The sequence below is a fragment of the Rhinatrema bivittatum genome, chromosome 1 (genome assembly GCF_901001135.1).
Source record: "Rhinatrema bivittatum chromosome 1, aRhiBiv1.1, whole genome shotgun sequence".
NCBI classification, from domain to species: Eukaryota; Metazoa; Chordata; class Amphibia; order Gymnophiona; family Rhinatrematidae; genus Rhinatrema; species Rhinatrema bivittatum.
The window spans coordinates 100,137,760-100,158,979 of NC_042615.1; the positions used below are offsets into that span (position 1 = coordinate 100,137,760).

General features: G+C 43.6%; 1 long non-coding RNA gene across 5 annotated transcripts in view; it reads left to right on the top strand.

The window, feature by feature from the left end:
• LOC115077629 overlaps positions 1-21,220 on the top strand; it is a 68,095-nt gene that overhangs the window by 558 nt on the left and 46,317 nt on the right. For 3 of the 5 annotated variants that reach the window (XR_003852984.1, XR_003852982.1, XR_003852976.1), the window contains exons 2-3: positions 268-334; positions 449-637. This is a non-coding gene — a long non-coding RNA (uncharacterized LOC115077629). Of the gene's footprint in view, positions 1-267; positions 335-448; positions 659-17,565; positions 19,952-21,220 lie in introns of those variants that run through there. The other 2 variants (XR_003852983.1, XR_003852977.1) reach the window with 2 other exon arrangements.

The window sequence follows — 21,220 nt, forward strand, 5'->3', positions numbered from 1 at the left end:
GTGCTTGGAGGGGGGGGGGAATGAGTATGTGGGGGCCAGAGATGTGCTTGGAGGGGGGGGGATGAGTATGTGGGGGCCAGAGATGGAGGGGGGAGGGGAATCAGTGTGGGGGGGCAGAGATGTGCTCGGAGGGGGAGAGGGGAATGAGTGTGCGGGGACCAGGGATGTGCTCAAATGGAGGGAATGAGTGAGAGGGGCTGGTGTTTTTTAATTTGTTCTACTCCACTTGATTTCATCTATTTTTTTTCTCATTTCTTCTCCCTGCAGCAGATCAACTTTATAAAAAAATCCTTATTTTGACAAAAGAAAGCTTGTCCATACCTGCTGACTACAGGTAAAAAATGTGACATGGAAACTTGTAATGCTATATTTTTTTTTATTTGTTCTATACCACTTTTACTTTCATCTAATTTTGCTTTTTTTTCCCTTTCATTTCTTCTCCCTGCAGAAGATCACCTCTGTAAGAAAGCCTGTCCATACCTACTGTTTCCGTCCTTGGCTGCTACACTACTAAATTGGTTTTGATCTACTATGGCTAAAGTAAAGAACTGGGCTAAGTACGGTCACAAGTACTGCAGATCGTGGGAAGAGGAACGTGAACTAAAAGCATGGATTCAGCCTGTTTTCTGCAATGAGAGTAAGGCTATGTGCAAATTTTGTAATTGTGACATTCATGCACATCATGCAGACTTTCTGCAACATGCTAAACCAGAGAAACATGCAAAACATTAAGCTCCTTTGTCATCTATGCGACTCACAGACATTGGTGTTTCAATTTCACGCATTTTGGGCTTGTTTTTTTGGGAAACAAAGTGCTTGTTCTTTCATGAAAACCTGGCAACCCTGGCTCCTCCCCTCCTGTGTCGTTTTCCTCGGTCTTCAGCGCTGCGGCCAGTGTTGCCAAGTAGGCGGTTTCCCACCAAATTGAACTGCTTTTAAAATTTTTAGGCAGCTGTTCTCTTTCACAGCAGCATATTTTTTTGTCATTGTGCAGCTGCCGATATCGAGCCATGACTCCTTTGCCTACTTGCTTCCACAGTAGCTCCCGCGGACATGCAGCAGACCTGCCTGCATGCGCACCAACACGGATACGTCATAGGCTGCCTGCTTGAATCCAACGGTTGCTTCCGGTCCATCAGTGACTAATGTCGCGCATGCTCCTTGCTGACTGTACTTTCTTCTATACCAGTATCGTACTCCCTAGTCTTGCCAGGGGAAACACCGTTGGGCTTAAGTAACATAACTGGAAGGTGGTAAGAAATATTTAACCATCTTTATTGCAGATAGTATTTTTTTATTTCATGACTGCTGTGGCATGGTGTGAATGTGCGTACCGCTCTATGGAAACTCACTTGGGTATGGAAGAGGGCTGCGTAGGGTGTGGAGGAGCTGAGAGGGGCGGTTGGAGATGTTGGTGAATGACTCCGGGCACAGAAGATGCTGTGAGAGCAACGGGCTCGGGAACAGCTTTGAGCACTTGGGTCAGCAGGTTAATCGATGATCAGTTCTTCAGCTAACGATGACAGAATCAACAGATCTGTGTAGCTGATGGGATGCTGGCATGCGGTTGCCATGGGAACGCAAAGCCTGAGTGTGCGTGTTGTTGCTCTCTGAGAACAGAGGCGCTGAACTCAGAACTTGGGCACGGTCCGTGAAGTCAATTTTACTTGCTGAATGCTTCTTAACATGAACAGATGCATACTGGAATTCAATATTATTTAGGTATTTTTGATATTTAAAAAAACAAAAAAGTCTATAGGCCTCCAGGTTTAGAGAAAAGCCCAGGGATTTGGAAGGCAACATAATGTACTGGAACTTAGAAGGAGGGAGTAGTTTTTGAAGGGAAGGTTATAATTTGCATTATGCATAAATGGAGAGCTGCTGAAAAGTTAACACTAGATCATTTAGGATGCTTTGCCCTAGAAAAGCTAGGATCAGTAATTGAAACACAGTGGGGCCGATTGAAAAAAAAAAAATGCTCCCCCCTCTCCTGGGGGCACCATGCAATATTTAAATTAGGGGTCGCGCTGTCAAGGAGGCACAAGAGTTGATTGCACATTCCCAGCGGCTCCTTGACAACTGGTGCCGCAAGCAGTCGGCTGTCTGTGTCTATCCGCAGATTTAGAAACGGGCGCTGAATTTATCGGCGTCCATTTTCCTAATAGACACACAACCATGGGTTCGGTAAACGGACGCTGGTTAATTGAACGTCCGTTTCCCAAACCTGACCGCCTGCACTTTAACATGGGATGCAACACTGCGCTCGCTTGCCATCCCGGTTAATGATCCCCCCCCCCCCCCCCCCCCCCCCAAAAAAAACACAACACATGAATGGCTTTAAAATCGGCTGCAGTTTATTCACAAACATAACCCAAGCCCGTACAAACAAACTGTCTCCCAACATCCCCCCCTTGACCCCGCCTGCTCTACCATGAACCTTTAGCCCCACGGTTCAGGTCATCTGGCGTAGCACTCCCCCTTTAAACATGTAAACACATAAAATGGGCTCGGGTTTACCACCACAAACAACCGACTTAGCGTCGGTTTGTTCCCCCATTACCATTACCTGACTTCCTTTTCTAATCCTTCTTGTAACTCGTTATTAAACAAATCCATGCCAATCTCTGACAAATGTATTCCGTCTCCACTGAACAATTCAGCCTCGCACTCCCAAGACCATCTGTGTCTTATCCAAAAACCCCCTTCCCACCCCATCCACTTTCCCATTTGACGATTCAATTTTTTCACCCCTGTGTTCCAAATTACCTCCTCCTTATTCCTTAAATGGACTATGATGTCCGACCACCCGATGCGCATGCGAGGCCACTTGCTTGATACATGTGAGCAGAGCTCGGCATGTCTTGGAACCGATATCATTGCCGACGAGGTGAATTACTAATATGTTTGGGGTCCCCCACATCTCAATCCTGTCCTGCAAGAAAGATCGCAGGTCATCCCACTGCATGCTGCTTTTGCTGAACCAGGCCAACTTCCACCCGAAGCATTCCAACTCCAAGCTTTCTCCGTATGGGCGTTTCAAGGCACATCGTTGAGCTCTATGGATAAATGAATGGTCCATGATCCAGGCACATCCTGTCCCATGCCTCCTCACCATGCTCTCTGAAACAGAAGACATACCAGTTAAATACCGCATTGCACGATCCCGTCCCTCGCTGTTCCCCCTACTACTCCCCTACTTTGCCAAATTCCAAATGTATCCTTTATAAGCATTCGAGCTCCATCGACCCAATCTCTTGATCTCTTCCACTGGCATACCGGCTTCCGCCATTGAAGTCGCAGCCCTGATCCGGAAGGAGTGGGAACTGTATAACCCCGGATCTCTGCCTTCCTCCCGCACCACATAACACAAGACCTGTGGAAATTGGTATTGGGTCAACACCGATCCATCCGCATGGATTAGGAAAGACCTGTCCCCTTCCGGCTACTGCTGGATGTAATTCCACGCCGTGCGTACTGGACAAACCACCTCGTTCGAAACCGGTAACACATGTATGCCCACCCCTCTACCAGATTGATCAGTTTTGGATTTAGGCAAGAATAGGGTGACTTCCCCACCCAAGATTTGCACGCATCGTGCCAGCAACCCTTGTTCTTGGGTTTTATTCCTGGATTTGGCTATCAGCTCGCCTATATGCATAGCACCAAAGAATGCCCAAGAGAATGCTACTCGGAAAAACGCAGTTTCGAAACTTGACCAACAGACTTTTGCTAAGCTTAAGGAAAAGTTCACCAAATCATGGGATCTTATCGGTAACCGCTTGTCTCTGATGTTACCTAAACCTCTTTTCCATCCATTTAGCACTTTACTCTGAAGCTGCACACCTGTTGCCCTCCCTCCACTAACTTTTGGAAAAAGGTAAAGCCGGCCAGGTAAGCATTTACCGATCCCACCGTGTACCCCTCTCTTTTGGTCTGCAACACAAATCTGACTAACGTCTTCTGGAACCTGCCCCTCCTCCCACCCTAACTGTCGTAAATACCCTCTAACAATCTGATTTCCTTTGACATGACCACGAATTGGGCACTACTGAACTCTGAATTAATGCCCATTCCTCTTCGTCCATGTTCTTCACCCTGTTCGCCGCTCTATTCGAGCGCGTAGCGGACAGCCATCCTTGCGTAAAAGGAAAATGTGAACACATCCTGCTTACTTGTGTATGTATCACTACCTTTTTCTTTTTTTTTTTTAGCTACGCCCATATGCTCTTCCCCCCCCCCCCTTCCCGATGCCAGCCCCTTACTTCTGCTGTCCCACATACGTATTCCTAATTTTTTTTTTTTTTTTTTAACTGGTCCCTGATATTGATGCCTTGGATAATGCCTGCAGACATTTCACGCTCGGATGGGCACCATTACATGTATCGCAAGCATGACGGAACTTGCAATCCGGGAACAGACACATGGCTCTGTTATACCTCCATAAAATGCTATAAAGTTCAGCTCGAATATGAAAAGATTCTGTTATACCTCCAGCATATGTCTTTACTGCCTCCTAGCGTCCTATTCTCCCTAGGGGCCTGCCTCCCCCCCCCCCCCCCCCCCACCCCTTTGCCGCCTCCTATGTTGGTTTCCCTGCCTGTTGCCCCACCCAGAACGCCTGTTCTCGCTCCCCCTATGGCCCTCCCTTGCGTGGCGCTCTTATTGGACATCTGCATCAGCCAGAGGTTGATGTCCTGTGAACCCCAACGCATGAATTTGTCAGCCATCTTTTCCCTAAACTTCTCATCATAGTTGAGCCATGCCCAACCTTCTTACTCCTTATATGCTCCTAGGATGCTGTTGCAATAAGAGAGCAACGTCCCATGCAATTCGGGCTGGTAATGCCCCACCACACTTGTTAATCTTAGAAAACCTCGCATCCAATTGAGGATATTTTTGGCTATTTTATTCCTGGGGTCACTGTCCTGAGAACGCTTGCTACTCTTCTTCTTCCGCCTCTTACTCCCCATCCTACCTGCGAGTAAGCCCAGCATCCTGGCCACTGTTGGAAACAGGATGCTGGGCTTGATGGACCCTTGGTCTGACCCAGTATGGCATGTTCTTATGTTCTAATAGGAAAATGTTTACATATCTGCGCTTACGTATTTTTCTGCGCAGATGGTTGGGCACGCTTTCCCATAACTCTGTTAAAGGCCGTAAGCTGGGTGCCCCATATCCTGCTGCGGCCCCAAATCACTACATCTCATCATCCTCCTCTCAGCGCTGGAGTCCATTGAGGACTCTGAGGAGGAACTGCTACTAGTGATGGAGCTAGGAGCGGCGCATATCCTTCTGGCTCGCCTTGTCAATCTGTGCTTCCCACGCTTTACCTGCAACCGGTCTAGGCATCCTGCTCCTGGTGGCCCTTCTTCTCACTGCATATCTCGTCGGTAAGGAGGCATTGGCTGCCGTCCTCTCCCTCCTGCTTGTCCCGAAGTCCCCGGTTTATTCCAATCCTCATCACCTGCAAAGACAAATACACTGGCCGCAACATCTGGTTCTGCTGCCCCGGCTGCATCTCCCCTGCCCTACCTACGCTCTGCAGAGGGGCACATGCCTTCCTGCCTGTAATCACCCACCTGGTATCCCTGGTCCCAAGAATCCAACCGTAGAGCTGCCTGCACCCTCCCCCTGCCCCCCTTGTTGCCTTACTCAACTCCCCGGTTGCTTTTTTCACACACACCCCAACCGCTAGCGTGGGGTAATACCCAGTGTCCTCCTCCCCTTCGCCAAACTCACCGCCTGTAGTAATGGAACTCCTTGACTCCTGCTCCTCCCCTCTCAGTGGCTTCGCGCTCCTGCCGCCGCTCTGCTCCGACCCCCTTCTCTCTCCAGGGCGCGCTGGGCTTCCCTCCAGTCTGGTATGCCACACCATGCGCTGACCGCTCGTGTTGAGCCCTCTCCGCCCCGCTCCTCGCCTGCCAGCGTGCTCCATCCGCCGATGGAATTCTTCTCCGCGCAATGCTGCCATGTTGTGGCGCCTCGGCACCGCCACTCCTGTCCTGCCTTGAACGTTCCTTGTTTTCCGTTTCCCCCATTCCTGGCCTAGTCATGTGGCCTAGCAGGCCTGTCTCGACGCGCTGCCTACCCGGGGACTCCAGGTCGGAACCTGAAGCCAGTAGCAACAATTCGCCTGGGTCCTCGTTGTCGGGTGGCGAGTCTTCTACCCTCATATACAAGATTTCCCCGGGTTCCACCTCTGGGCCGCTCTCTCCCGAGCTATGGTCCCTCCTCGACCCTGCCCCAACCTCCTCCCCCAGGACAGGGGCTAATGACCCTGGCGGCGCTTCTAAAACAGTCACTAACTCTGATTCCCCTCTACCTGGCTTCTTAGGTTGGGCTTTACTGGAACCCCTTCTGCCTCCTCTCTCTCCACCTCGCTGCATTATGTTGGCCAAAAAGCTGCTTTTGGGCGGACAGCAATGCTCGCACTCCTAACCTGCTCTCCTCTATCTTTGTCTGCTGCCTATTTCCTCCTACGTCACTTGCCTTGTCCAATACCTTGCTCTGATTTTGAATTCAGCCATTGGCTCTGACTCCTTTCTGCCCTTCCCCCCTCTCCTTTCCTCACTCAGTTTACCGCCTTTCCTCGACTGCCTAGCTATTCCCTTCCCCCTATCTCTGCGACTGTGCCTTCTCGCGTGGTTGCCCCCATGTTATTGTCGTGGCTCCGTAGTACCCTCGCCGCTTAACTTTAATCTTTCCTTCCTCCGACTTAATATCACCACGATGTTAAGTTGGAGGATGTACAGAAAAGCAGTATTTTCCTTATCACTGCTCATCCCTTGAGCCAGTGATCAGTCTCATAGTAACATACAGATAATGGTAAATAAAACCCAAACTGTTCGATCCTGCATGCTCAGTTGAGATTTCTCTGCTTTGGGTAGACAAGTATATAGATTCCAAGATTCAACTTCTCCCCGCCATCTTGACTTTTTTTTGCTTGATACTACATCCCTTTTATCTACCTCTGGCATCCCAATGCCCAATGGAAGGGTATTAGATGTCCTAGGCAAAGGTTATAGCCTTGCATAACTACCCCAGCCCATCCAACAAACACTTAAAAAGTATGCAGTTATAACAGATTATATGTGGAAAAATACATTCAAAGTACAGTATTCTGAGGTATAAATATGAATTACAACATGTATGTTATATTTACATATACTGTTCTGGTGCCAACCAGAAAACCCTGCAAAAAAAGACACTAAGAACACATATGCTCTTGGGTCTATTGTAACACATGTTGGGTGTGAGCTGGGCTCTTAAACAGAATTATAATATAATAAACTTTCCTTATAAAAACAGCACTAACTGCCAGCACTCAAATGGTAAAAATCCTACCTCTGAAAAGGCAACACAGCAATTATTACTCCAGTCTCCAGGCCCTAAAACACCAGTTTTCCTCCTGTTAAGAAAACTGAACAAGCCAAGCTTCTATAGATCCCTACTCAGAAACTTCACACTAGCAGAATACCTCACCTCAGACGCACGTGCAGAATACAGAGGGACCCTCAGCAAATTCAGAAATAAAGTGACCATAAAGTATCAATAGACATTTACAGACAAAAATTGAACTGGAAACCGCAAAAAGCCAGACTATATATACAGTACAACCATGGAAAAATAAAAGCATCACCATTCCTCACAAAACATCAAACAATAAAATAAAAAAATATAAACATTAATAATACATATTTAAAAACAGTTGATGAATTGAATAATATCCAATAATTCATATTAATTTTTTTTTTTAATTTTCTTTATGCATTTTTTACAATATAAATTACAAGCATTTACTTGTTTTTTGGTAATTACGGTATCAGTATTACACAATAACCATCATAATGACAATTCAATAATAAACAAAAAAATCAAATATACTAACTAACAGCGCGAGCATGTTATAAAATAGGGTGTACATTTGTGCGTGCCAGGTAGCGCACACAAATGTACCCCGTGTGCGTAACATTTAAAATCTGCCCCACAGGTTGTACTTTATAGAAATGAATGCTGGTATTTTAAGACAAATGACCAACCTGAATTGTATAAAACTGTTTTTATGTTGCTACACGATGTCCATTTCTATGGCATATTAAATGTAAAAAAAGTTCTATGGTGAGTGAAACTTCTGTAAATTTTGCCAGAAGTCATATGATTATAATTGTACATTATGGTGCCATCTTTGTTTAACAGCAACATGTGTAGACAATGTTGGTGCATAACAGAGATGTACTAAATGCAGATTGTATTGTCATTCTAAAGAATGCTTAGACAGGCATACAACTCTGGCATTAAAAAACAAATTTGAGTGTTTGTCTAAAATACTGTGTGAGAAATGTGAAGTGTGTGTGGACAAGAGGCATAAATGTAGGAGTAGACAATGTAAGCTGTGCGATGAACCCTTGACCGCCGGTGACAAACACTTGTGTTTTATGCCCCCTATTGATCAAGCACAAATATCTGAAAAATATATACTTTACGATTGTGAGTGTACATAAGAAACAGGCTGGCATGTTCCCAATTACATATATGTGACCCTGCCTGATTACCTTCCGAAAAAAACTCAAGACTTGGCTTTTCATCCAAGCCTTCCCTTAAGCCTAACATTGCAACAGTTCTTTCATTTAGCCCAATAGACTAAATGTCCGACCCAACCACTGTATATTCATACGTTCTCATTCTCCAGTTTTTTCTGTCCTTTATTTCCTGGCTACACTAGCCCCCAAGTTCATTCTCCCTGTTATTTGTAACTGTGCTTCGGCTTTCCTGTTATATGGTTATGTTTCAGTTAATCCCTAAGTTTGATGTAAACCGGCCTGATATGAAGCTTGTCATGAAGTTCGGTATAGAAAAATGATAAATTTAAGCAACATAAGAAAATAGGAATGTAAAGGTCTCAAGTTACTTTCTGAGTTTAAGATTTTTTGTCACAAAATGTTCAAAGGGTACACTTTCATTACACATGATGCTAGAGGAAAAGATGGATATATGCTTGTTAGCTCGGGGCGCTAAGCTCTTACAAATCACAATCGAAGCCCTGGGGATATGGTTTAAAGACTCTTTACATTTCCTGCCCATGAAGCTGAGCAAACTTCCAAAAGCCATGGGGTTTCAAGGCTGTAAGGGCTGTTTCCCTCATTTTTTTGATACTAGGGATAATCAAAATGATGTGGGCTATGCCTGGTGTTGAGAACTATTGATTTGGGAGTATGATGCCTGGAGAAAAAAAGACATTTTTACAGTGGTACAGGGTCAGTCAATTTAACACCTCTGATTTACAAAAGGAACTTGCTTATTATTGCCAGCAGGATGTGAATAGTTTGAGGTAGGCCTGTTGTTACACTCTCCTTCTCCAAAGGGGAGGAGCTAGCAATATGTTACACTCACCTCCTCCAGAGGGGAGGAGTTAGTAATCTGCTGTCGCTCACTCTGCCAGGAGGGTGGAGTTGGCAAGCTGTTCTGCTGTGCTCCTGAAAGGGGAAGGAGTAGCGATATGACATGACCTGCTCCTTCAGCGGGGAGGAGTTAGCTATCTGCAATTCTGTTAGCGAACTGCTGTTAGATACTCCTGTAAGGAGAGGAAATAGCAAGCTGTGTAATCTGTTACGGATCAACTCTCCAAGGAAGAGGAGTTGGCAATAGGTATATAGTACTTCGCTATTGAGATAGCAATCTGTATATATATATATAAGCTGCTGGCAAGTCTCAAAGAAAGAGTAGCTGTCTATATAATACTTCCATGAGCGGAGTCAGTGGTCTGTAGTGGTTGGCTCCCACAAGGTGACAATAGTGAAAGGAATGACCACTTGGAGGAAATGGTAAATCCCTGGGCCAATGGCAGATGACAGCGCCCTCAGGAGGCAATCCTGAGAGGAACCATTGGCTAGGCTAGAATATGAGATAAACACAATAGTGTTTTATTAGACTGGAAGCTGGACCACCAGAGGTGGCAGTAGTGAGTCGCTGTGTCCGGCAAGGCTGAAGTCCTTCTGATACTGGAATATAATCTCTGGGTCGCTGAGCTGTAGAGAGAGACTAGAAGTAGTGAGTAGACAGGGTATACTGGATACAAGATAGTACACTCACAATAGTAGATGTCTGCAATGGTCTCTATGCCACAGAGAGTCTTCAGTACATTCAGGAACAGGAGCCGTAGGCGAGCACTGGTTCCCACAAACAGTCTGTAATAAGAACTCCCAATCACTGTATTCATGTCCGCGATCGCTTCCATGAATTGAGGAGTCTTCTGAGTGTTCTGGCAATCTGAAATCAAGAAGAGAGAGCGGAGCCCCTGTGGAGTGGGTACTCCTGGTAAGTTTGAAAAGGCTGAGCAGTGGGGACGGGTTACCCGGCTAACTCGGATCGTTGTTGCAAGTATCGTGGACTGCCGAAGCAAGTCCCGTTGGAGTTCCTTGCTAACTCGTTAGAGGTTAGCAAACAAAGACCTTTTAAAGTGCAGATGAATGACGTCACTATGGGGGGATGCCCCCGAGGTTCGCGCCCTTGCTGGTACAAAGTCTGGAGCGTGCGCGCTTATTTCATTGGGGACATGGCGTATCCGAAGCGTCAGGCCAGCCCGGGGGAACCGGGACCAAGAGGCGGAGAGAAGCCGCGGCTGCACTGTCCGTCAGAGCCGAAGGGAGTCGCATCCCAGGTAGAGAGGGTGGAGTGAGGGGCGAGAAGAGGCATGAATGCAACACCTGTATCCTGTACAGATCTGAAATTATGAAAATGACATGGAGAAAGACAGTTGTAAAAAATTGCATAGATTCCTTTCAGTATGTAACACTTGTATCTGTGTGATGGCTATGTACAGGTGTATGTTTTTAGAACCCAAGACCATGGCCCTCGTCCCTCCAGACAACTATCACAGGTAGACAGAGACATTCATCCTTCTCTAGCCAGTGGCTGTTGTATATGGAGGTCTCAGAGCAAATACTGATCACACGTGCTTTAAAGGGGGGTTAAAACCGGGTGGGTCCCTATTTTCTTGACGGTTATACACTTATTGATGGGGTACAAACAGCTTTTGTATTTAATGGTTGTTTTTTTCCATGGTTGTCCAAACTGTTATAATGATAAAGACCAGAACCTTTTAACAGTTACAACATTTGGTTTTCTCAATTACAAAACAAATCAAAGCAGATTTCCTGAAAAGATGAGGGTTTAAGGTCATACGGTTGTGGGATCACAAATGGAAGAGAAGTCTAAAAGAAAACATTGGAGGTTGTGCAGACTTTCTGGTTAAATCTGCTCTACCACAGCCATTGATACCCAGAGCGGCCCTTTTTGGTGGCAGAAACAATGCTGTTTGTTTGTACTATAAAACCAGGCCTAGAGAAAAAAATGCATTACTACGATTTTACCAGCCTATACCCATTTGTCAATAAAACCAAGGAATATCCTGTTGGTTACCCACAAATCATGACAAATTTGTCCCCCTGTCAGACTATTTTAGATTTGTTAAAGCCAAAGTGTACCCTCCACAAAAGCTCTTTTTCCCTATGTTACTCATCCATGTGGGTGGTAAACACATATTCCCCCTGTATCGTTCATGTTCTGACGCCCAGCAGCAGGAAACGTGCACCCATATGGATGAGGAGAGAGTGCTCATAGGACATAGTGCAGTGTGGAGATGAATGTGGCTATTGCAAAAGGGTATGTGGATGCAGAAATATGTGAAATATGGCACTTTGATTGTAAATCTGACAGTCTGTTTTCTGAATACATAAAAATGCATCTCTGTTAAAACAGGAAGCCTCTGGTTACCAATGTAGAAAAACAAAACCTGTATATATCGAATTTTTACAAAAAAGGTATGATTTTACGTCTAGAGCAGATTAGCATGAACCCCCACCCAGCGCAAAATTGATATGTTTTTCTTAAACTCTTTGTGGGGAAAATTTGGCCAAAGAACAAATTTTTCCACAAGAAGCAAGAGTAGGCAGGAATCTCAAGGTCCACAAATTATTTAAATTTGCAAAGATCAAAGTTTTTATGACAACAGCAAATAAGCATCTTGAAAAGGAAATGTCAAACCATAAGGAATCTGGGCAATAAAAGGGTACCTCTCAAAAAGAAAAAGAAGCCTGGTGAAACAGTTGGGAGGTTTTATTGGGCCCCTGCTAGGTATTGCCTTCCTGCTCATCACAGGCCTTTTGAGATAAACACTAATGCAGTACACAGAAAAAATGTATTTAGTGCCAAGTCAACAACTCAATTCTTTGAGAAGACCTTCAGTTCTAAAGGAAAATAGTAGAACCACCACAGCTCAAAGATTAGATAAAGAAATGAAAGGTATACTTCAAAGTTCTGGTATGCCCAAATACAAAAAGGCCAAGCATTATTCAAAAATGCTTTGGTGCTATCTGTTGCTTAACTGACATGGAGAAATGGAAACAATTCAGAAGTACTGCTCAATAAACTGTCAAAGAATAAGGACATTGCATCCTGGGGGAGTAATGGAACTTTTGTATACAAGGGAAATCCTATAAGTGGATCTAACCTATTCAACCTAGTTTGTGGTGCTACACAGAGCCAAGCACTTTTACAGCAGAGGATACCCAAAGGTTGGGGAGAGTTCATAAAAACCCTGGTAGAACTAAACATGCCCTCCATGGCCATGGGTAACCTGTCCAACAGGGATCTATTGGCACAAGTTAAGGAAAATCCTTCTGCGGCAACTGCTGAAATGTTCACAAAGGGGTAGATTTTCAAAGGGGTACGAGCGTAAGATACGCGTGTACCCCCCGAAAACCTACCCCAAACCCCCCTGTGCGCGCCGAGCCTATTTTGCATAGGCTCGGCGGCGCGCGCAAGCCTGGTGCGCGAACAAAAGTACATGTGTGCGCAGATTTATAAAATCTGCCTCCCCGAATGTAAAGCGCAAAGACCTCTTTCTCAAAAAAGCATAAACTGCTTGACACATACAAATAGCTGAATATGTAATTATATCTTTTCAATAAAAATACTTAAAAAAAAAAAAGATCATGGACATTTTGTTCATTTTAAAAAAGAAAGCGAGAGATGCTTTTATTTAGTATTAGCATAACATTCTTGGTATGGAACACACATCTGGGGGTTGTGAAACAGATAGCTAAAAGATCTAGACATACAGGGGCAGATTTTTAATCCTACGCGCGCGGAGTACATTTGTGCGCACTACCCAGCGCGCACAAATGTACACCTGATTTTATAACATGCGCGCACTGCCGCGCGCATGTTATAAAATCCAGGGTCGGCGCACACTTGTGCAACTTGTGCGTGCCGCGCCCTAGGGAAGCCCCGATGGCTTTCCCCGTTCCCTCCAAGACCGCTCTGCAATCGGAGCGGCCTCGGAGGGAACTTTCCTTTCGCTCCCCTCCCACCCCTACCTAAATACCCCCCTATTTTATTTTTTACGCCTACCTCTTGCAGGCGTATCTTGCGCATGCCGGCCAACTGGCTGGCGCACTATCCCCCGGCATAGCCACTGTGCTGGAGGACTCGGGACTGCCCGCTGCCCTGCCCCCTTCCCGACCCTTTTTTAAAGCCCCGGGACATACTTGCGTCTCAGGGCTCAGCACGTGCAGGGGTAGGTTTTTGGGGTTACGCACGTATATTAGGCGTGTAGCCCTTTGAAAATCTCCCCACATTGTTTTCTCTGGTTGTTGTTTTTTTACAGATTATAATACCATTTTATCATTTTGCAATGGTTCTTCAGAATACAATTTTAAAATATTGTCAAAAGACAATCCTTTAACAGTGTTGATGTAGGAAAAACACACAATGATAACCACAGGCTGTGGATAGCAGATGCTGCAATTGCCTGTTATGTTATAAAACATCCTCACAATGTTTATTGAAAAAGTTCAGAATACTGCTAGGAAAGAAAAAACTATCAAGCTGTTGCCCATATGAGTCAAAACATTCTCCTAAGCCATTTTCAGTCACAGATTGCTAACCAGTGCTCTCCAGGAAGGTCATGGGGGGTGGATATTTACTACTAAGCATGAAGGTTTCCTTTCTATTTGTACATCTGGCAACCAGTTGCTGGGCAATACATCTTAACTTATGGATTCTCCTTTAAAATTGGAAGATCTGTAAAGAGTTCATTATCATAGATAATCAAAAAGAACATTCCTTCTGTGGTTAATTTCTATCATGATGGCAAAGACACCATACACAATCATATTCACCGTGTAGGGCAGAGCTTTGGCAAAATGGATTTCAGCCCACAGATTACCATTTTTAATCAACGAGTAGTGGTCCATGCACTCCTGGTCAGATGATAGGTCAAAGGCCAGTAAGGTATAGCCTTTGTAAAATTCGTGACGATCAGTCAATAATGCACTATCTTTCAAATGTTTACCAGTCGCTTAAACCAGCTGCCTGTATTCTCTGACACAGCATCCATTTTTGAAATCTGGTTGGAGAAGCTTCCTGGGAACGTGCTCACTATCCACATACAGCGCAGAAAAATTAATATGGTAATGCTTAAAACTAAAGTGGTTTTTAGTGTCGTTATCCACAAACCCCAATACAATAAGTTTGGGTAACTGACTCAAAAAGAGGTTTTCCTAGTTAGTCACATGGGGTCCAGTAGGTATGCTAAAGACTTTCATCCCTATGTGGTCCACCACATATTTGGCATTAGCTTTCAGTAGAGCTTCTGCATGCCCCAAACACACTCCTGGGTACACTTTCATTCTCCTTACAAAGAGGGCTGCGGATAAAATAAATAGTTTGAAGTGCTCATTAGCATCGCAGCTTATTGAACAGATTGCATCTTTGTTCCACATTAGTTTAATTTTCATATCCATGCCATTTATGAGCAGCTTTTCTTGAAAAAATAGATCACTATGTAAATGTCCCAAGAGGTCTACTTTATGGCTAGCTGCTGTAAAATGAGCTTTTTGGTAAAACTGACATTATAGGTCCCTAATTCTCTTACTTCATTGTTTCCAGCTGTAGTCTTTATAAAACAGACTGTTTGTAAACTGTGTTTTGAGAGGTCCTTCACCATAACTGAGAAGCAACTCTGTGAGGGCTCTGTAAGGGTAGCAGTTGTGGCTGTGACTGAGTCAGTCTCCGAGAGTGACATCTAGCTGGCTAAAAATAGAGACCACCAGATAGTTCACGAGCACTACTTTGGCCCCTATGTCAGGATCTACCCCATCTTCTTTCACAATTTTACAGGTCAGGTACAGCAACATGTTGTTTAAATCCATGTTGGCTATATAAAAATTTAAAGGGGCTGTTTCTGACAAGGCAGATAATGGTGGAATTTCCACATAAATACTTTTTTTCTATACTGCTTTAAGTGGGAGCTAGTTGAAACAGATCCAATTCTGATTTCAAGCATTCTTCAGGCCCCTGATGAACAAATGCCATAGTACTTTTGAATATATCCTGCAAGGTTTCTCTTCTTAGACTTGCGATTAGACTTCTGAGACTTGGCACCTTTGGGCTTCATTCTTTTAAAAGGTTCAGGAGGCCTCTTTTGATTGGTTCTCTTTCTTTTATCAGCTCTTCTAATCGCCACTAATCCTGACCCTAACTGTGCAGTGTTGTCATTCATTTTATTCAGAATAGCGGTTGTGAGACGGCCCATAACATATTTGGTGATGTTTTTTGCTGCACTTTTCACATGAGGTTTAACAATCTCAAAACCCATTCTCAAAAGCAGTATTGCTTTCTTAAAGAGACTACAAAACACACCGCTTATCCCCGCGCTGTAATTGACTGGAGTCCTTTAATACCTCGAAATATATGCCCAGCCTGTGCTGCATAATAATTTCTGTGTGCTCTGGGGTCACCATAATCTTTAACCATAACCATTTTAAAAAGCAGCTTTCTGGGGTCGCAAGTGTAGCTTAAGGATCAATTTCATGTAACGAAATGAATCGTGATGGTTCTAGTCTGCCTTATTTCAAACGTTATGGTGTCAATGTGCTGCTTGTTCACAGGGATATAATGCGGTTTATCATAAATGAAGGTAATAAACTTGTCCTTAACTCATTTAGCAGAAACAAAATGGTCTCCCACCAGCTGATGCTATACAATATCTGTGTATATGGTATTAAACCCACCCATGATATTTGTTGGAATTAGCGAGTGCCATGTATTTGTTTTAGCTTCAGACCCAAAATGGTTGCTAAATCAACCTCTGTGAAATTACTGCATTGTCCTCTCATTTTAATAAGATTCTTTGGGTATTGGGGTCATAAATGATCCATGGTGATTTGGGCTTAAAGAGACTATTCATATTATGGTTCATTTGGTCCACTAAACTTTGAATGGTTGCATAATGCCCTCTTCGTACAACAACGTGATGTTCTATGCTTCCTTCTCCCGAGGTGACAATGTACTTATTATCTTTTTTAATATTATCCCATGTGTGTGGGTACTGTATTTCCACCAGCCCCACTTCCCATGGTCCCTGTGGGTCCAACAGCCTAGCTAATTATATCTTTAAATTAGAACTGGTATTTTGTGGAAATATCCTCACAGAGACGTTACTAGGCAGGGTTATGTAAATTCTCCATTCATTTTTCTTTTTTATGATATGGGTATGTATGTGATTTTAGGAAGTGTTAGTGGGGGGATCGGTGATTACAGTCAATCATGCGTAGGAGGTAAATGTAGTTTTGAGGAAGTCATTACATCATGCCGTTGTGTCCTGTCGGTCAGGACGCTGTGGCGTGCCATTCAGCACGTTAGGGTGGAGGCCCTTGAGAGACGCTTTAAAAAAGTTTGCTGGGGAGAGGCGGAGTAAACTGGTGAAACTATGGCGCAGTTGGAGGTTTCTGCAAAAGGAGAGGCATATTAATCGGTTTAGTACCGCTGTGTAGAATAAAGCAGTATCACTGAATTGGTAAGTGTATAGAATTAAAGAGGCTGATGGGCGTAGTTGGTTTGGCTTGCTATTATGTAGCCTGATGTTTAGTAAATACGTGTTTGGAATTTTGTAGATCATTTATTTATTTATTTATTTTATTTATTTAAAACTTTTTTTATACCGGCATTCGTAGGACACATCATGTCGGTTTACAATTAACTGAGAAAGGAAAGAAAATTACAATGAACAGGGGAGGGGGTTAACTGGAGGATATGCAAAAGTACAGGAGAGGAGAGTCATCAGGCAGCGTTGCAGCTATTTACATTCAATTAGCATTAGATACACAAAAGGAACTAATATACAAATTAAGGGGCATGTGCACTTGAGACACTTAACATATGAAACTTATTTACAGTAAGAGAGGGGGCAGGTGCACGTAAGTACGGTTAGCATTTGGTGTAGGGGGAGGAGGGAGGGAGGGAAGGGGGTAAGGAGAGGAGGGGGTGGAGGGAACCGGGTACATAGGGTGAATGTATTTCATGATATTTGCTGCATCTTGAGAAGAATAGCCCTTGGGATTGTTGAGCTTACATGCTTCGAGAAAGTTTGGGAGAAAATGAACATTTGTGCAGTCTGGTGAAATGTTTTGAGTATAAACGACTTTGAGGTAAAAATCGGTCCAATATGTATGGTGGTGAGTGTGTCCTATGGTCTTGTATCTAAAACAAATTTGGTTTTCTCAGTGGTTGCAGTCCCCCTGAGGAAGCAAACGCATGTGAAACAGGGGCCGCTTGTCGGGGTCAGACCACACGAATTAACATCAATTACGAAGTTGAAAACGGACATTCCAAGGATAAGAATTTCATAATAGTGGCCAGCTTCAACATTAATATGCATTATCAACGTGTTTGTTTGGTATATTATGCTTATACAAATTAGGAAGTAGGTGTGGGAGTTGGGTATATACAGATTGTAAGTGGGCATATCCACAGGGAATTTCAGTTACATGTTGTATTGAAGATGCATTGTAAAATTGTGTAGGCTCATTGGAGCCTTATATGCTGGCACCATTGTGTATTCTGATGTTTTTAAGGTGTGATTGAGTGTATGTGTGTTTTATATTTTATGGACACATTTCCAAAACACTTGAAATTTATGATAATAAAGTTGTACACTTTTCTCTTAAGTGTTGTTATGGTGTATAATACAGAGAAAATAGTTTGTGTTACCCAGTGAGTGTACCTTGTACGGTTACCAGATAGTATTTGGGTGTGAAAACATGGAGGAATCCATGTGGAGTTTTACAGATCAGGCTGCACAAGACATTTTATCAGGGTTAAGATTATTAGATACTGATACACCTGAGCCTGCAGCTGAGGGGGATTGGGACTCGTACATGAAACTTAGTAAAAAATTAGTGCGAATGGAATTACATGCAAAAACTCTCTCCAAGTATTGCCAAGTGAAACGTATTCCACGTGGTCTGAGAATGAATAAGGAGCCATCTTTCTATGCTGGCAATGACGCATTTGTTATGAAATGGAATGCTATTTTGAGCAAGTGCTCATATGATTTAATGTTACTTACCATCTCATACATTAAAGATGAAGTATCAGAGATTAAGGAATCCATTTCTAAAGAAATGCAAATCATAGCGAGTTCATGTCCGGTAGAGACATATGATGCACAACTTGTGGATTATCAGAAACAGCTTGACACCTTTAGTAATGATATAAAAAAGGTTAAATTGAGTAAGTTTTATAGAGATGAGCGGGATTATTCACAAGGCTACGTGTATTCGTGGATGCAGAAAGGGAAGAGATATAGTAATAGATCACGTTCTGGTTTTTCATCATCGGGAGACTCTTCTGATGATGAGAAACCATTGGAGGATATACCGGCGAAACAAGTCACATTTAAACCCTGGTTAGATGACAGATCTAATCAGGGGGGCAACCAGAGAGTGCCTTTTTTAAGGTCTCAAATGAAACAGCCTCAAATAGATACAGGTCAAAAGAATTTACAGAGGGGAGTTTACAATCGTTACCGGAGATATTGAAAGATAATCGAGATCAGAGTATATGTATTGGTTAAGTTATCAACATTTCATCCAAAATATTAACTACTGATATGTTGTCAGTTTTGAACAGAGGTCTCACGTTTGTGCTATCTGAGAGACATGACCTACTAAACTTCTGCTCCTCATCCCCAGCACCATCTCTAGAGCACTGACTAACTTCATAAACTGTTCCCTAACTCAAGGAAACTACCCAGATGAGCTAAAATCTGCATCTCTCAAACCCCTCTTAAAGAAACATAACTTGGATACAAAAGAACTCTCCAATTACAGACGTATATCCAACCTTCCGTTTCTAGCAAAGCTCACAGAGAAAATTGTTAACACACAACTCTCTGACTACCTCAAGGAACATAAAATACTTTACCCCTCACAGTACGGTTTCCGGAAATCCTCCAGCACAGAAACCCTCCTCATCTCCCTATCAGACCACATCCTCCTGGGTCTTGACAAAGGGCTTTCATACCTACTGGTCCTCCTAGATATCTCAGCGGCTTTCGATAAGGTAAACCATGCCATTCTTCTAAACCGCTTATCTGACATTGGAATCGCTGGAATCGCCCTCAGATGGTTCAACTCTTTCCTCAAAAATAGAAGCTACAAGGTTAGAGTCAACAACAGAGAATCACCAACTTATAAAGCAACGCTAGGCGTCCCACAAGGCTCTTCTCTATCCCATACCCTCTTCAATATCTACTTACTGCCCCTCTGCCATCTGCTCACAAACCTAAAACTAACACATTACCTCTATGCAGATGATGTGCAGATATAGATCCCCATAAAAGATTCTCTGCCAAAAACGCTCGACTACTGGGAAAATTGCCTGAAGTCCATAAAAAGCCTCCTCTCTAACCTGAACCTGGTTCTAAACGCATCCAAGACGGAAATCCTTCTTATCTCCCCTGAACACTCGACCAATACCGACACTACAGCTCTGGACCCACAGATCTCTCAAACTAGAGATTTAGGAATTATACTAGACAATCATCTAAATCTAAAGAAATCAATTAATAATATCACCAAGGACTGTTTCTATAAGCTTCAAGTTTTAAAAAGAATCAAACCCCTTTTCCACTTTCAGGACTTTAGAACCATCCTTCAATCCACGTTATTTTCGAAAACAGACTACTGCAATGCCTTACTACTGGGGCTCCCCATTTCAGCCACAAAACCTATACAAATGCTCCAGAACGCAGCAGTTAGAATCCTAACCAATACCAACCGCCGTGCTCACATTACCCCCATCCTTCGAAACCTGCATTGGCTGCCAATAAAATATAGAATTCTATATAAAGCTCTCATGATAATCCACAAATCTATTCACCAACAGCTCACACTAGACCTTCAGAACCCTCTCAAACACCACTCGTCCGAAAGACCCCTCAGAGAAGCTTATAAAGGGACCCTTCAAGTCCCACCTTCAAAATACACCCGTCTAAAAACCACCAAAGAACATTCCTTCTCCACAGCAGGCCCGGTACTCTGGAACAGACTTCCGACTGACCTAAGACTGGAACCTTGCCTTCATACCTTTCGAAGACAACTGAAGACGTGGCTTTTCCTCCAAGCCTTCCCCTAGTCAAAATGTCACTTCGAACTCAGCCTAAGGAATGAGATAATTACCAATCTCATAACCAGTTATATACTATTTATTTGTTGCTTTTCCACTCTACCTTTCTTCCTGGCTACTCTAGCCCCCAAGTTCAATGCCCTTGTTTTATGTAACTTTGCTTGATTCAGCCTTCTCGTTTTTGGTTACACTTGTTCATCCCCTAAGTTCCATGTAAACCGGCCTGATGTGAATTCTATTCGTGAAGTCCGGTATAGAAATATATATTAAATACATAAATAAATGACCCTTTCTTTACAAGGGTCGAATTGCACAAATTCTTTAGAAGAATTAGATTAAGAGATTTCTTTGGTAGCCCTGTAGATGAGCCTACTTTTGATAAAAAGCTGTATCGGGCTTCTAAATGGATGCCACCTACTCCCCCTCATCCGCTGGTTTTAGCATATGAGTCTTTGGTGATGAGAGATTTGAATGTTATAGAAGCAGATGTAGAAAAACTTAAGTATAATTTAGCTGAACATCGGGCTATTGAAGAGTTGAAAACAGATCCTACTATAGTTATAACGGCAGCTGACAAGGGGGGCGCAGTTGTTGTGTTGGATGCAGCATGGTATAATCAGGAGGCTATGCAACAATTAGCAGATACATCTACTTATATTGAGTTAATAGAAGATCCTACAAAAGAGTTGTTAGCAAGAGTTAAGGATTTGTTAGACAGGGCCTTGAAAAGTCACATTATTTCTCGGCAAGA